Source organism: Lactuca sativa, chromosome 8, assembly GCF_002870075.4.
Source record: "Lactuca sativa cultivar Salinas chromosome 8, Lsat_Salinas_v11, whole genome shotgun sequence".
Taxonomy (NCBI): Eukaryota; Viridiplantae; Streptophyta; class Magnoliopsida; order Asterales; family Asteraceae; genus Lactuca; species Lactuca sativa.
This window is the reverse complement of record NC_056630.2, coordinates 286,955,986-286,971,785: the sequence shown is the minus strand read 5'-3', so window position 1 is coordinate 286,971,785 and position 15,800 is coordinate 286,955,986.

Genomic DNA, 15,800 nt, shown 5'->3' with positions numbered 1-15,800 from the left:
GGAAGGTTGATGGAATAGCAAGATGAGTTTGATCACGAAGAAATGGATCACGATCGCATGGATTCGAGGATCAGATTTTGAACTTAGGAAGTGATGATAGGTTTGTTTGGAGTATTTGAATACATAGTTTTTCATTTGAATTTTGCGTTGTAAGGACATGTTTTCCGCTTCTTTGATGAAAAAAATAAATTTTGGATTTTATCTTATTTGTTTATCCTTGCAATGGCATATATAAAAAAATTGATGTTTGTGTACTTCTACTATTAGCAATATGGATTTGATTCTTAATTAGGTTACTTGTGGAAGTGTCAAAAGTTTACCAAATAGGGAGAGTTTCTCATCGCCCAAGTTTCAAGTGGATAGGAACTTGGAATCGTGCAACAAGTATTGCATGATGAATGAAAACTGTCACATTTGGGAAATTTAGACTAATTTATGAGAAAGTGTCAATTTAAGGACTAAGAGATTGAGTACACTAGGTTGTACGTTGATCAAGTCTACCACAAGAGTAACAAAGATATTCGTCGTGATTTACTAAAGTTTAGTGAATATAGTTATACTTATAAGATTGAGTATAATTCTGGGTTGAATATAGTTATACTTAAAAGGGTTTCAATCAATAGCAGAACGAATAAGAAGAGTCAAGTAAGTAGAAAGATAAAAGATTTTCCGCTCTAAGAAGAAGGGAGAGTACCTTTTATTATGTTTTATGATAGGTCTTAATGATTAAGAACCATATCTCAATTGATCCTCTAAGTGAGTCTTAGTACAATTTGTATGTCTAAGAAGAGGAATCGGGAATTGTGGAAATGGTTAAATCAAGAAGTCAATCATACTTCGTTCCAATATCAAGTCTTAAAGTTATACTCGAAGATTGTGAATTGAGTGACAAGTCTTAAGAAGGTCTATAACATTCATCAAATGTGGAATTTGGGAAAGGGTTTTTCTTATTCTTGCACATTTGAAATTGGTAAGTTGTGATGTCTTGGATAAGACAAAGACCAACTAGGACCAATCATGTGAAATGTTTTGTATTGATAATACTACTCTAACTCTTGAATATTTGTTTGTCAAGAAATGTTTCTTGACGAGAAAATATTATATGTCAAGGAGTCAGTGGGAGTCTTAATGGTCTTGAAAGGTTTCAAGAACAAATTAAGAATAGACCTTATCATTCATCACTAGCACACGACTTGAGGTCTACAACCTATCGTGTTGACACTATTTTTGTTTCTGTGTCATTCCAATTGAGTTAATTATGCATGTGAGTTCTACGAGTTCTCAATAGATTGTATAGGGCCAAGGCACCTTGTTTAATGGAAATTAAATTGAAATAAAGGGGTGAGCTGCTAAATAACTTGGAAGCAATGGTAGGACCCTTGATGGCAAGAAATTAAGAAGAGCAAGTTCTATCCATAAGAGTTCTGTCACTAACATTATCTTGTGATTATGGTTATGACAAATTCACATGGATAATTGTAACAGCCCAAAATCTCAAGTATTATCTAATTGCATTTTGGGGTGTTTTAGAGGGGAGACTCGGCGAGTTGGAGCCAGACTCGCCGAGTGGGGTCGCAGCTTGGGTCGCGGGTTCGCGACTGGACTCGACGAGTCCAGGTAGGGACTCGGCGAGTCGACGCTGTTCAGTGGAAACCCTAGCCGTTCAGTTTGGGACGTATATAAGGGTTAATATGCCGTCATTTCACGACTTTGGATCGATTGGGAAGAACCCTAGGCGACTGGGGCGGCTAGAGCAAGCTTGAAGGCCATTATTGACTTTGAAGGAATTGTGGTGCAAGAAGAGGAAGGATTTTGGCCAAAGGAAGATCAAGGGGATCGAGTTCTGAGGTTTGGGGACGCAGAGGGTACGTTTTCAGGTTATGTTTCGGATCATTCCTGTTATTTTGATGTGTACACGAATTTAGGGTTTATGAAACCCATTTGGAGATTAGATGGATTGTTGTGTCGTTATCCAATGTTTATAACCTTGTATTAGGACCCTTAGAGGTCCAGAAGGTCCCATGTTTGTATATTCGGGAAAATATGTATCTTAGGAAGCAGTTTGATCGACTGCATGGCGTGGACTCGCCGAGTCGGATGATCAGACTCGGCGAGTAGCTTGAAGATTTGCTGAGACTCGCCGAGTTGTTCTTCAGACTCGGCGAGTGGAGTCGGGGTGGCCCCGCGATTCTTCCAGGAGTGACCCGTCGAGTCAAAGAGGATACTCGACGAGTAGAAGGGGAATCTTAGAGGATTGAAGGACGACCAGACTCGCCGAGTCGCCAGGGAACTCGCCGAGTCCAGTCGAGCTGACAATGGACTGTTGACCAGAGTTGACTGGTGTGATTTCTTAGGGTCAGTTAACGTGGAAGATAGAAGTATTAATAAGGGATATATGATGTTACAGGGAGCTTGTAGCTCGAAGGATCAAGTGCAAGGGACTTTAGGAGTTGCTATCTTCCAGTGTTCGCGAGGTGAGTCTTCTCATTATACTGTACCCGGAAGGGTTTGACTGTGTGACCGGAAGGTCGGTTATGATATGTGATATGTATGCTATATGTGGTAAGTTATTTGTTATGTGTGCTATGTATGTTATGGGCCGGAAGGCGATTATATTATGGGCCGGAAGGCAATATGATGTGTGATGGACCGGAAGGTCGGCGTGGGTAAGGCCGGAAGGTTTACCCAGCAGGGACGGAAGTCCCCTGAGACACATGGACCGAAGGGTCCGGGCCGGAAGGCAATGTTATGTGGACCGAGAGGTCCGGGCCGGAAGGCGTATGTGCGTAAGGTATATTGGGGAACTCACTAAGCTTCGTGCTTACGTTGTTTATGTTATGTCGTTTCAGGTTCTTACAGTAATGTGGGATGGCAACGGTTCGATTGTACACACCGAAGAAAGAGTTGTGTTTTGGAGGATCCTGGTTTTCTATTATAACGAAAATGTAATTATGTTTTATAATTCGAATGTGAATAAGATTTTAAACAAGTGTTTTAATATTAAATTGATTATTTAAATGAAAATTTTGTTTTTGGAAATCACGGTGTTACAAATTGGTATCAGAGCCTTGGTTTGAGGGATTCGGACGCGCCAACAGGTGAGTATGGACTCAAACTGAGGAATTAAGAAAAGGTTTTCAAATAAATAGTTTTCTAAAAGTGAATAAGAGTTCAAAGAGAAGGCAAGAAAGAGCAGTGTGTACAATCAGCCAGAGCCAAACGGTGATTTCCCAAAATACCCTTACTTTTGTATTATGAAATATCTATTATGCACTTTATGAGACATTATCGCATGCTAGAGACAGGCTAGGTATTTCACATCTTAGGACTAGGGTGACCTGATTTGTGATGCCTTAGTCTAGGGTTTGCTGTTATATGTGCGTTATGCTTTTGTGTGTATGTGATGAGTGAGGGTATCTAGTTAGAACGCACGAGGGGTAGAGCTACGGAGTACAGTGGTACTTCCGAGGATGAGCCGAGAAGGTGGAGCTATCACAGCTAAGGAGTCCTATGTATGCTTCGATGCTCGAATGCTGCTTGCTTCGTGCTTTGTGGAGTTCTCGATGATGGGAGACAGCTACTAAGTGAGTATGACGATACTCAGGAGGTAGATGTTTGGCATCATCAGGAGCTCTTCAGCAGCTGATAGCAAAGAAGTGGGAGGACGGCGGAATGGGCTAGAGATTAAACCTAGCCAAGATGGGTGCGCGGGTAGAGTAGAGGATTTCGCTGGGGAGCGAGCATGCAAGATGGGATTGGTGAAAAAGAGCAGGTCGATCAGCTATTTAGGAACTCTGGGATGGTCCGTGTGGAAAGTATGGGTAGATGTGGCAGGTAGTATGGGCCCGTACTACTGAAAGCAGAGGACCCATACTTGATACAGGGAGCATCCTAAAGGTCCTAAGGAACAGATTGAGGGGTAATGTTATGGTTCGGATACCATACATCGGAGCGGATACAGAGTGATGTTATGGTCCGGGCACCATACATCGGAACAGATTGAGATAGATGTTGTGGTCCGAGTGCTATACGTTGGAGCAGATTGGGGAGTGGTGCTATGGTTCAGGTACCATACACCGAAGCATGTCAAGGAGGGATGTCATGGGATGAGTACCATGGTTCGTAGTGGATGATGCTTGTGGCTATCTTGTTATCCGGTTATGACCGATGAGGTGGAGATTGGACGCTATGGGTTTCAAGCCTGTAGACCATGATTGAGTACGGAGAGGCGTTCCTCGAGGGGAAAGGCGAGTGCTTACCAGAGTATTTTGGGTAAGAGTCAAAGACAGGGGAGAATTTCAGTTGAGTCGAGCAATCAGACGACAGAGGAGAGGTCACCTTTTGGGTGAGTAGTGTCATTTATGCTCGTGTGCAAGACGCGAGAGGTCTGGTGTTTCAGTTCTGGATTTGGGAGTACACCCTGCAGGTAGTTATCGATAATGACTTCCCTCAGAGCATCAGGTAGCGGGTGTACCGCGAGACCGGGATTTACCGTGAACAGACAGTCAGTTGGGGCTGAGGTAGTCGAGAACCACACCACACCTAATTGAGAATAACAGGTTGGGTTATAGTGGTAGCAGGGAAGAGTTCAGACGAGTTTTGCAGTGCGGAGAGTTGTCGTCTATGTTGAGAGTAAGTCCCTGTTCTTGGGACAAATCCGACGTTGGATACGGATTGATGAGTTGAGATGAGAGGAACGATGATGCTGCAGTGCATTCTACTAGCCAGATATGTTATCGAGCAGTGCAGGTGCTTAGTATTAGATCTGTATGGGATTTGGAACGATTAGAGGCAGCCGTGATGAGAAGTTCTTGAAGAGTTAGCTAGAGGGTCAGAGTATAGGAGATTGATTGACTTCATAAGGGGAGGGACTATCGGATGTTGCACAGCACTTTACTGGGGCAGGTACGATTTCGCTGGTGAAAGATAGTCGTGGGTTGATTGTATACTAATCGGTGTTGGTTCGAACCCTAGTGGGGGAGAACCGGGTGCAGTATGTAAGAAAGCAAGAATTGTCAGGAGTGGTAATAAGTGGAGTGCGGAGATGCAGTAGGAAAGCATGAGACCATAGGTGTCGTTGATCGAGTAAAAAGGGGTTATATCGGAGCTTGCGGGTCCGGTGGTGCATGCCGCAAGTGCGGCAAGGAGGGGCACTGTGCACGGGATTGTTGGCAGTCAGTGCCAATTCGGGACTTGAGGAGGACAGGATGGAGCGGAGCCCCAGAGGGCTCAGGGTCGTGTTTATCTGCGTACGACAGAGGGAGACGGAGCAGTGCCGGAGGCAGCTGCGGGTATGATGTTTTCATGATGTCTTAATTGTCTTGCATTGATTTGGCGTATTGTTTGTGCTGGTATCTTGTATGGATTTCAATGCGGTATTCGTTGTTTCGCGGGTCTGGCATGGTTATGGATTGGTGCTTCAGGTTTTCGCTTTGGCATTCGTTCTTCCCTGATGGTTGGGTATGGTTATAATTGGTGTTTTAGTGTCCGTAGTCTTGTGCGGTCTTCGATGTGGTGTTCATCCTTTGGGCAGATTGTGAGTTTGGTTATGGGTTGATGTCGAGGATTCCTTTGGTTATCGTTCGTGAGGGTGGTTAGGGGAGATGCGGCACTGGGTTGATTGTCGGGTAGCATCTACAGTCGTGGAGTGGATGATGGAAGGACTAGATTCTTGCGAGTGGGCTGATCACGGAGGAGGTGTGTTTTGCTGAGGGTTGCTTGTGCTTGCGGGAAGCAGTCAGTGTGTAAATGTTCTCTTTGTGCAGGATTGTTCTGTAAGGTCGTTAATGACGATCGGTGGCAGTTAGTCAGTGTTTTAGTGGGGGTGAATTAGGAAAATTCTCCGGGAGATCGATGAGTATGTGAGGGTGCTTAACTGTTGGGATTCAACAGTGTTTGTCAGCGCAGAGTATAGGCCGACGAGAGCGAGTGTCGGGTATGCGGGGCGGGGTTCAGACCTAGGGCATTCGATTGTGGAGGCCTGAGAGCAGGCCGGGATCAAGCTTGAGTAAGTAACCGAGATTATGTTGTGCATGTTTCTAGAGCTGGAACCGGAAGGTTCCAGAGTTAGAACCTGAGGGTTCGCAGAGTTGGGTGTACGGACCCACAGAGACATAGCCTCGAGTGGCTAGTATGTGTTATGAGAGTCGGTCCAGTCATGCTGGAGACTCTGTTGGTATTGCTGGATCAGTTTGAGATTGCGGATTGTGTATGTTGCAGTGTGATTGCATTGGAAGGTCTGGCCCCCGGGTTAGTGATCTTGTTTAGCTGAGGCAGTGATCTGGATGAGTGGAGGGAGTGCATGAGATTGAGAGCCCCTGCAATGAGAACCAGAGTATGTGGTTAGCGGTTATGCAAAAAGGGTGGTGTCACTTGGGGCGAGCACCGTGGCACCGGTTGGAGTGGCATTATGGCCAAGAGGGTTCCTTGGAAAAAGGAAAAGAGGAAGGTGTGTAACTCCGAAGGGGTGCAAGTTCACGAAAGTGAAATCTGCAGAGCAGGGTTATGGTTAGAGTATTTCAAGTATGGTTTCGAGCATCGTGTATGCGGCAATGAAGTAGGAACCATCCGGGTTGGGATGACTGACGAGACTCAGAAAGGATGCAAGAGAATAGAGAATCTTGAATTCTCAGTGTGATTCCGATCAGGGTATAGGACGGATATTAGTGGTTCGCCTTGGGAGATGTTCGAGGATATCATCAGTGTACCGGGTTTTTCAACCTGCGGGTGTTGGGACTAGTTCAGTATGTGTATGTGATGGCAAGAGAGTACTTGTGAGAGTTGATCTGAGAGGGAGAAGGGATCTCTCAGTCGAACCAGGAATGGGCAAAGTGGGCTTTGGATAGGGGATCCGGTGGTTCAGGATTTCCTAATCCTTATGGGTTGAGTGATCGTTGGGATTTGGAGCAGAGTGCATCTTGGGTAATTTCCGATTTCAGAGAGTGATGAGCAGTTCAGAGTTCGTGCTTTAGTTGACAGAGCAGACTCAGCAGGTTAAAGAGAGTTAGTGATCGTCTAGAGTTAGCAGGAAAGTTTTGCAGTCAGACGCCGTTACGAGCATGTGATTCCGGTCGGCGACCTCGCATTTCTGTCGGGGTGTTTCAATTTAGTAAGAGGGGTAAATGGGGGGGCCCCGGTATGTTGGGTCTTCTCGTGAAAGTACGAAGGTAGGAAGGGTGACCTATCGTTGGAGCTGTCAACGGAATTGGGACGGATCCATGACACTTGTATGTGTCGCAATTGAAGAGGTGTATAGCCGATGGGTTAGCAGTGGTTCTTCTAGAGAACGATTAGGTGGATACGAGCCTGTGTTACGTCGAGAGGCCAGTGGCCGTCGGAGATCGGAAGATCAAGGTTCTGAGGAACAAGGAGGTACCTCTGGTATTGGTCCAGTGGCGGCCTCGGAAGAGATCGGTAGTGTCTAGGGAAGCCGAAACGTGAGATGCAGGAGCAGCAGCCAGAACTATTTTTCAGAGTGAGACTTCGAGGGCGAAGTCTAATTCTAGTGGGGGAGAATTGTAACAGCCCAAAATCTCAAGTATTATCTAATTGCATTTTGGGGTGTTTTAGAGGGGAGACTCGGCGAGTTGGAGCCAGACTCGCCGAGTGGGGTCGCAGCTTGGGTCGCGGGTTCGCGACTGGACTCGACGAGTCCAGGTAGGGACTCGGCGAGTCGACGCTGTTCAGTGGAAACCCTAGCCGTTCAGTTTGGGACGTATATAAGGGTTAATATGCCGTCATATCACGACTTTGGATCGATTGGGAAGAACCCTAGGCGACTGGGGCGGCTAGAGCAAGCTTGAAGGCCATTATTGACTTTGAAGGAATTGTGGTGCAAGAAGAGGAAGGATTTTGGCCAAAGGAAGATCAAGGGGATCGAGTTCTGAGGTTTGGGGACGCAGAGGGTACGTTTTCAGGTTATGTTTCGGATCATTCCTGTTATTTTGATGTGTACACGAATTTAGGGTTCATGAAACCCATTTGGAGATTAGATGGATTGTTGTGTCGTTATCCAATGTTTATAACCTTGTATTAGGACCCTTAGAGGTCCAGAAGGTCCCATGTTTGTATATTCGGGAAAATATGTATCTTAGGAAGCAGTTTGATCGACTGCATGGCGTGGACTCGCCGAGTCGGATGATCAGACTCGGCGAGTAGCTTGAAGATTTGCTGAGACTCGCCGAGTTGTTCTTCAGACTCGGCGAGTGGAGTCGGGGTGGCCCCGCGATTCTTCCAGGAGTGACCCGTCGAGTCAAAGAGGATACTCGACGAGTAGAAGGGGAATCTTAGAGGATTGAAGGACGACCAGACTCACCGAGTCGCCAGGGAACTCGCCGAGTCCAGTCGAGCTGACAATGGACTGTTGACCAGAGTTGACTGGTGTGATTTCTTAGGGTCAGTTAACGTGGAAGATAGAAGTATTAATAAGGGATATATGATGTTACAGGGAGCTTGTAGCTCGAAGGATCAAGTGCAAGGGACTTTAGGAGTTGCTATCTTCCAGTGTTCGCGAGGTGAGTCTTCTCATTATACTGTACCCGGAAGGGTTTGACTGTGTGACCGGAAGGTCGGTTATGATATGTGATATGTATGCTATATGTGGTAAGTTATTTGTTATGTGTGCTATGTATGTTATGGGCCGGAAGGCGATTATATTATGGGCCGGAAGGCTATATGATGTGTGATGGACCGGAAGGTCGGCGTGGGTAAGGCCGGAAGGTTTACCCAGCAGGGACGGAAGTCCCCTGAGACACATGGACCGAAGGGTCCGGGCCGGAAGGCAATGTTATGTGGACCGAGAGGTCCGGGCCGGAAGGCGTATGTGCGTAAGGTATATTGGGGAACTCACTAAGCTTCGTGCTTACGTTGTTTATGTTATGTCGTTTCAGGTTCTTACAGTAATGTGGGATGGCAACGGTTCGATTGTACACACCGAAGAAAGAGTTGTGTTTTGGAGGATCCTGGTTTTCTATTATAACGAAAATGTAATTATGTTTTATAATTCGAATGTGAATAAGATTTTAAACAAGTGTTTTAATATTAAATTGATTATTTAAATGAAAATTTTGTTTTTGGAAATCACGGTGTTACAATAAGAATGAATACACCACAAAATATAAGTGTCATAAGGTTTCTTTCATTCATAAGAATGATTGTAAGAAAACGCTTTCACTAAGAGAGATTTTGAGGATGGCACCATGTGATTTGGTTTTCTCAAATTCAACTTTGATTACGGCATACCTCTTCATAGATCGAATTGTGGGAAATGGAAAATAGGTCTGAACATCGTGGACTTATTGATATGAGTCCTAGAATCGTTTAGACATATACATATGAGTTGTCCAAGGAAAAGTGTATGTGTTTGAGAAGCTTAGATAGAGTCTTATCGAAGCATCTAGTATTAGAAATATGAACTTAAGAAATTGTTTTCTAGAAGTTCAGATGATTTCTGAATACATGTCGAAGCTAGTGGGAGCATAAGTTCTATGCTGGTAAAGAAATAATCATCATGTAAGTGGGAGCATGATTATTATGGTAAGTATTGCAAGTTAGCAATATTAACTATAGAAAACAAGAGTTATACTTTACAAAGTTGTAAGAGTTGAAAAGTTTTTTTTTTATCTATAATTAAGGGAGAGACTATTGTACTTCTTTCAAAATGTAAAGCTTATATTGAGAAATTTTAATAAATTTTGTCAAAGGATACATAGTGTATTCTTAAATTTCGATTATGATTACAATATCCCTCTTCATAGTTCGAATTGTAAGAACGTGACACATAAAATATTATGGTAGAAGATTGATTGAGTATCGTATCTTTATGTAAGACATTATGCATTGTGTCCAATACGCTTCGGGTAAAGGATCGATTGCAAGTGCCATAATATTTGACCATTCTAAAATTTTTCCAAATGTATAGCGCATTAAGAGGGAAAAAGGACAAGAATCGGTTTTGACTAAGATAATTAAACAACTATCAAAGGACGATCCAAAGTTTGCGGAGGATTGGTCGCTTGTGAGTAGTCGGAAATATCGTATTTAATGGACCATACCCACATTATTATGAATAGATAAGATTCTATTGAGTTGTCATATGGTAAATATGGAAATGTTTCCATAATTGGGAGTTGGAAATTAAGAATTATGTCTATATTAGAAACTTTTATGCAGAAGGATGTTCTAAGGAATGTACTTTGAGTGAGAGACATCACATCTATAGAATTGTTCTGTAAAATTTTTTGACAGAGTATCTTGTGATTTCGTTGGCCGAGTCTTTGTGATTTTGTGCCGTGACATCACAAGAGGGTCATTGCATAAAATATTAAAATTTTACATATTCTGAAAGATGGTATGAATTTGGTATTCTTCGACTAATCGAGTTGTACTTGCATTTGTGGTTACTAGACTTATCCAAGTGGGAAACTGTTGGATTAGTGTCTAAGCCCGCAACCATATTTGTCAATTACTTGAGCCGATTATGCATGGTCCTTTTAGGTTGCCTTCACCAAAGCAACTTGACTGGAGAAATAATAGAGAGAGAGAGAGGTTATTATGATTTATTAATATGTTATAAGAATAATATATTAAAGAAGAAATCATATTTGTTTAATTAATATTGGTCAATAATTAATTAGGAATTCATTTTGTGATCAAGTGTAATTAATTAAACTAGAGGGGTTGAATTGTAATTATGTGATATTTACAAAGTAGGGTAAGGATTATCCTAGAATATGGGTGGACGAAATCTAAAGGATATGTATCCTTGAAATCGTCCATAGATATGGGCTTTCAAGGCTTATCTTATTGTTGCTTGGTGGGCAAGCAACTAGATAAGGATAAAGACTGAAACCCTAATCTCCACACCTATATAAACACCCCTTTGCCATAAGAATTCGACAATGCTTCGTAAAGGGTTCTTAGGGCCAATTTCTACCTCCTTCTCTCTCTATTGCCTCTCCAATTGCTTGTGGTGTTTGTGAGCCATTAGAGGCACTTATGGTGCTTGCTTTCAAGACTTAGGGTTTGAAGATTTGAGTTGTTATTACAATATAACAACAAGAGGTATGTGATCTAACCTTCTTGGTGAATTTCGAAAATAGTAAGCCATATTAGGGTTTTATTATGTGTTCATAATGTTATGTATCTAATAGTAAAAACATAGATCCAATTCTAGGGTTGCATGCACACATAGGATTGTTTGTATAAAACCCATCAGTAATCATGTCAGGGCACAATAATGACAGCTCGCTAAACTTTGATATGTATGCATCTATATCAGAGTTTCGGACGGGGAGATCCCATAGCTCTTGCTCAATCTTCTGGATTTCACCACGAGAGAAATACTCAGCCATTAGCATTTCCTTCAGCTCCGCCCATGGCATAGATTTGGCTACAGGGAGAGCCATGGCCTCTATATGTCCATTCCACCAGGTGAGAGCATGGTCGACAAAGGTGCACGTGGAAAACTTCACTTTCACTTCCTCGGGGCGTTCACATATTTCGAACACTGATTCCACCTTCTCAATCCACCTTTTCATTAATATTATCCGCATTTTTGATACATGAAAATTTTGTTCAAAAGAGCATACACATGTGGTGCAAATCCGACAGCATAACGGCTCTATGAGTAGTGTAATCACTTAAACATAGATTCGGGGTACATAGCATAGATCCTAGTAACATAATATTAAAGACGGGTACGACTAGTCCTAGTCATGGTGGGTTGCGCCAGGGGGTGGTACTGAGGAAGCGGACGCTCCCTGAAGACGAGCCACCTGTCGTTCTGCATCTCGGAGTCGAGCCTCCCACCTCGCCTGCCTCATGTGGAACTCTCGGATAACCTCTCGCGTTTCCTGCTCTGCACGCTCGACCCTAGTCCGCATCTGGTGCATCTGATCGGCGGTGCTCTGAGCTAAGTCACTAGTGTTCCGCAATAGTCTCACCATGACCGGAAGAGCACGATCAGCCGGTTTTCCATCCCTCAGGTCATAGAATTCGCGTGACATGCCGAACGGGGGATGTTGTCCCTGCTGTCTGCTCCACCTCCAAAGGTTGATACCCAGGAGGGGTGTAGGGCCGGTGAGGCCTACCCGATAAGCAGACACTCTAACAGGATAAGGGGGTTGATGACTTCAGACTCTGCATCCGAATCACCATCTTCGTCTTCGTTGGGTTCCTCTACGAGACCTCTTTCCTCTTCCTCTTCCTCCTGGTCCACCACTGGCTCGACAGGTCCGCCTTCGGCTTCCGCCTCAGGTTCCCCTTCGGATTCCTCCTTGAGGTCTTCTGCGGGTTCCTTTTCAGACTCTTCCTCGGGGTCCTCTTCAGGTTCCTCCTCGGATTCTTCCAACCATCCGTTATTCCCTTGATTAGGGAAATAAGGATCTCCGGGGTGATGGAAACCAACCATACTGTCTGGGAGGGTGTATAAACATGCTAATATCATTTCCTAAGACGTTTTAATTATTGTATAGATTGAGTTTCTGTTCTCTTTTTGGTGATAAATGGGTATGTTTTTAGGTCATCATACCATCATGATTTCCTTGGGACACGTGATAGTTGTACCTTGGAGGAAATGTAGTTGATCCGGCTACATCCTCTCCTTGATACAACCATGAACAGTCCTGGCTTACCCGAGACGATAGCATTATCTTTTTTGGTTTGGTATTATATTATGTTTCCTAATTCACACAGGAAAATATGTTTTAAAGTTGTGTTCTTATTTGTTTTGTTTTGTTCAGAGTTGGGTTAGTCCCTCTTTGGTTTATAGTTGCATATCAATGTATGGTTAGATATGCTAGTTCACTATAAACAATGCTCTGTTACTAACCTGTCACACCCCCGAACCAGACGGCGGAAACATCCGAGGGCTCGCGTGACTTTAATTGAATATCATCACAATGAATATACATGAATCATAACATAAACGTCACCATGCATCAATATATTACAACTGGGATTGCTCACATCAAGTACATTGTTTTAAAATTACACATTCATAACATAAATTGTTTGAGTGCTTTTAACAACATAACATCCTAACATTACTTCATATTACTCTTCCGCTTACCTGTTACCTGAGAATACAAGTTATTTTGGAAAAACGTCAATATATGAAATGCTGGTGAGTTTATAAGCAATATTGTGATAAAATGATTTGTGCAGTTTGTAAAACCCAGAAAATCCGATATTTTCTGAAAAGACTTGTGTTTATCAAAGTGTGAAGATCCATAAGTTGATGGATGAATGACTTCAAAAACATATATATGAAGGGTATTTTGTATTATAGTTATAAAATTTCAAGCGAGTAGTATTGAATTCCCTGGAAAACCCGATGTTTTCCGATGTTGAAATGTATTCTTGATTACTGATTTTTGTATTGCCTTAATGAATCAATATTGATTAATCCACATTGTATATCGTCATAATTTCTTCTACTTTGATTTCTCGTAATCCTTAGCGAACGAAGAGAAGGGGAGCGTTATGTCCCACTACTATCGTAAGTACCTTAGGTTGTGGTGGATGCGAAAGACACGATGGTCCAACTCGCATTTGATTACTGTAACCTTACTAGCTTTTCTAACGGGACACTTTGGCCCACTAGCACATAAAAGCTATTGAAAGTCATTTTATAAAATATTGGGTCATTGAAGGCCTAATAACATATAAGCGTTATCCCTTTGGGCCCAAAGATCATGTTGTTGGGCTTGCAAGGCCCAACAAGCATAATTTGAAACTCACAAGCCCAAAGTTTGAAGATTTACTCATTTTAGTCATCACGTATCTATTGAAGTGTTTTGATTTAACGGTTGTTTTTTTGTATTGATTCGAGACCGAATCAATCCGTTTTGTCGGTAGTCATGGATCTTGTATTTTGTCTTAATGAATTAATTTGTTTAAAAGTAGGATTTGACCTTTTCACTACCTTTCTTTTATAAAAATAATACTTTTAGTCCTTTATATTAAGGAATTTTATTTTTACTCCTTAAAACATTTTCTTGACACTTTTGTATCATAAACTTGTTGAAAAGACAATTTTAACCCAAAATTTATTTTGTTAATAGTTTTAGCCCTTCCCGAATGGAGTTTCTCAGTTAGAACCCCATATTTCGTAACTTTTACAGTTTTGGCCCAAAATCTAAAAAGTTTACATTTTTGATCCTTTTTGGAATTGAAAAGCATTTTTGACCTTTGAAATAGTTTTATTGCACTTCTTATCCCCTGTTTTGCAGAAAGTTTCATTTCAGCCCTTTTAAAATTTGTTTTTCGCAATTATGGGCTTAATGTGCAAAAAAGCCCAAATTTAGCCCATTAAGCTAAAAATTTGCATTTCAAGTCCTTTGAAAATTCTAATATTTAGAAAAATGATTATAGAAACAGTTTTGACTCTTTTAACCCTCAAGAAACCGTGACTTGAAAGTTTTTTACCCAAGTTTTGTATTTTTGACAATTTAAGCCCTAAAATGGGTTTTATTTTAGAATATGTTCCTCATAACCTTATAAGCTATTTTTCTTGACTTGTTTAATGTAAAATAACTTAGATTATGTTTTTTTCCTTTCTCATGTCATAGATCTCAAGTTAACACCCCTTTTGGTTACATATTTATCAGAAAAACACATAAAATCACACGCATACATGCATAAAATCACACATAGCATACACATACACATAGATCTACACATTTTCTTCTATTCTCCCCCATACAACATATGAAAACTGAAAAGAGAGGGGTATGAAGCTCACCTTGAGTTTTGGTTTCGGTTTTGAAAAGAGGAGTGAAGAAAATTTCGATCCTAGTAAGCTTTCTTGGATGACCTCGAATTTAGAGGCTTCTCAGATGCAAGATCACAAGATTGCATGGTTTTAGAAGAGATTTTTGATGAAATGAAGTAGTTAGATCATGATTTAGTCATCAACTTACCTTAGATGATGAATCACCTGATGCAAATCCTTAGACTTCAAGCCAAATTTTCGAGATTTTGGATGAAGAAGAGTGGATGATTCTTGAGTAATTTAGAGAGAGTTTTGTGAGGTGTGTGTGTGTTTATTCTCTTACTCTCGGCCGAAGGAAAAAGAGAGAGGCGAGGGTGCATGGAAACATGAGTGAGGGCTTGGATATATGATAAATAATGGCCAAGTTATCCACAAAATAACAATGAGGTGGCAAGCAAAAGTCAACCCTTCTTCTTGGGTTTGTAGTTTGGGCCGAGAGAGAGGAGAAAAGAGGAAGAAATTTTGGGCTTTTTGCCCTTAAGCCCACATTATAGATAATTTAGATGATGCTTGGCCCAATTAAATCAAGGTATAATCTTTATGACCTATTAGGGCTAAATTAAGTTGGTTGTGACCCATTAAGGCCCAAAATAGTATGTTTCATATATGTGGGTCCAATTAGGGCCCATTAGAGAGTTCTAGGTTCAAGATGGATAAATTGGAAGCTTATTAGTCCATTAGGCTCAATAAGGAAATCCTAGTTCCATAATGGACTTAAACCGGGATTTCAAAGGTTTCCAATTCTTTGTTGACCATTTGTAGTGCTAGAATGAAGTATTTGATGAAGTTTTGGTGTTATAGAATAAGCATCATGCACACTTTCATGTTATTGATTCATAGTTGTTATAGGTGTTGTAGTTACAAGACACTAAAATTCCTAGTTGTGATAAAAAAAACTAGCTCATAAACATAAAATATAGAAAAAATTACATAAATTGTCCATATGGTTTGCAGATACTCAAAAAATACAGAGACCATGTTCGTCACACACGCCAAAAACAAAAAAAAAACTCGGTCTTTGCTACTT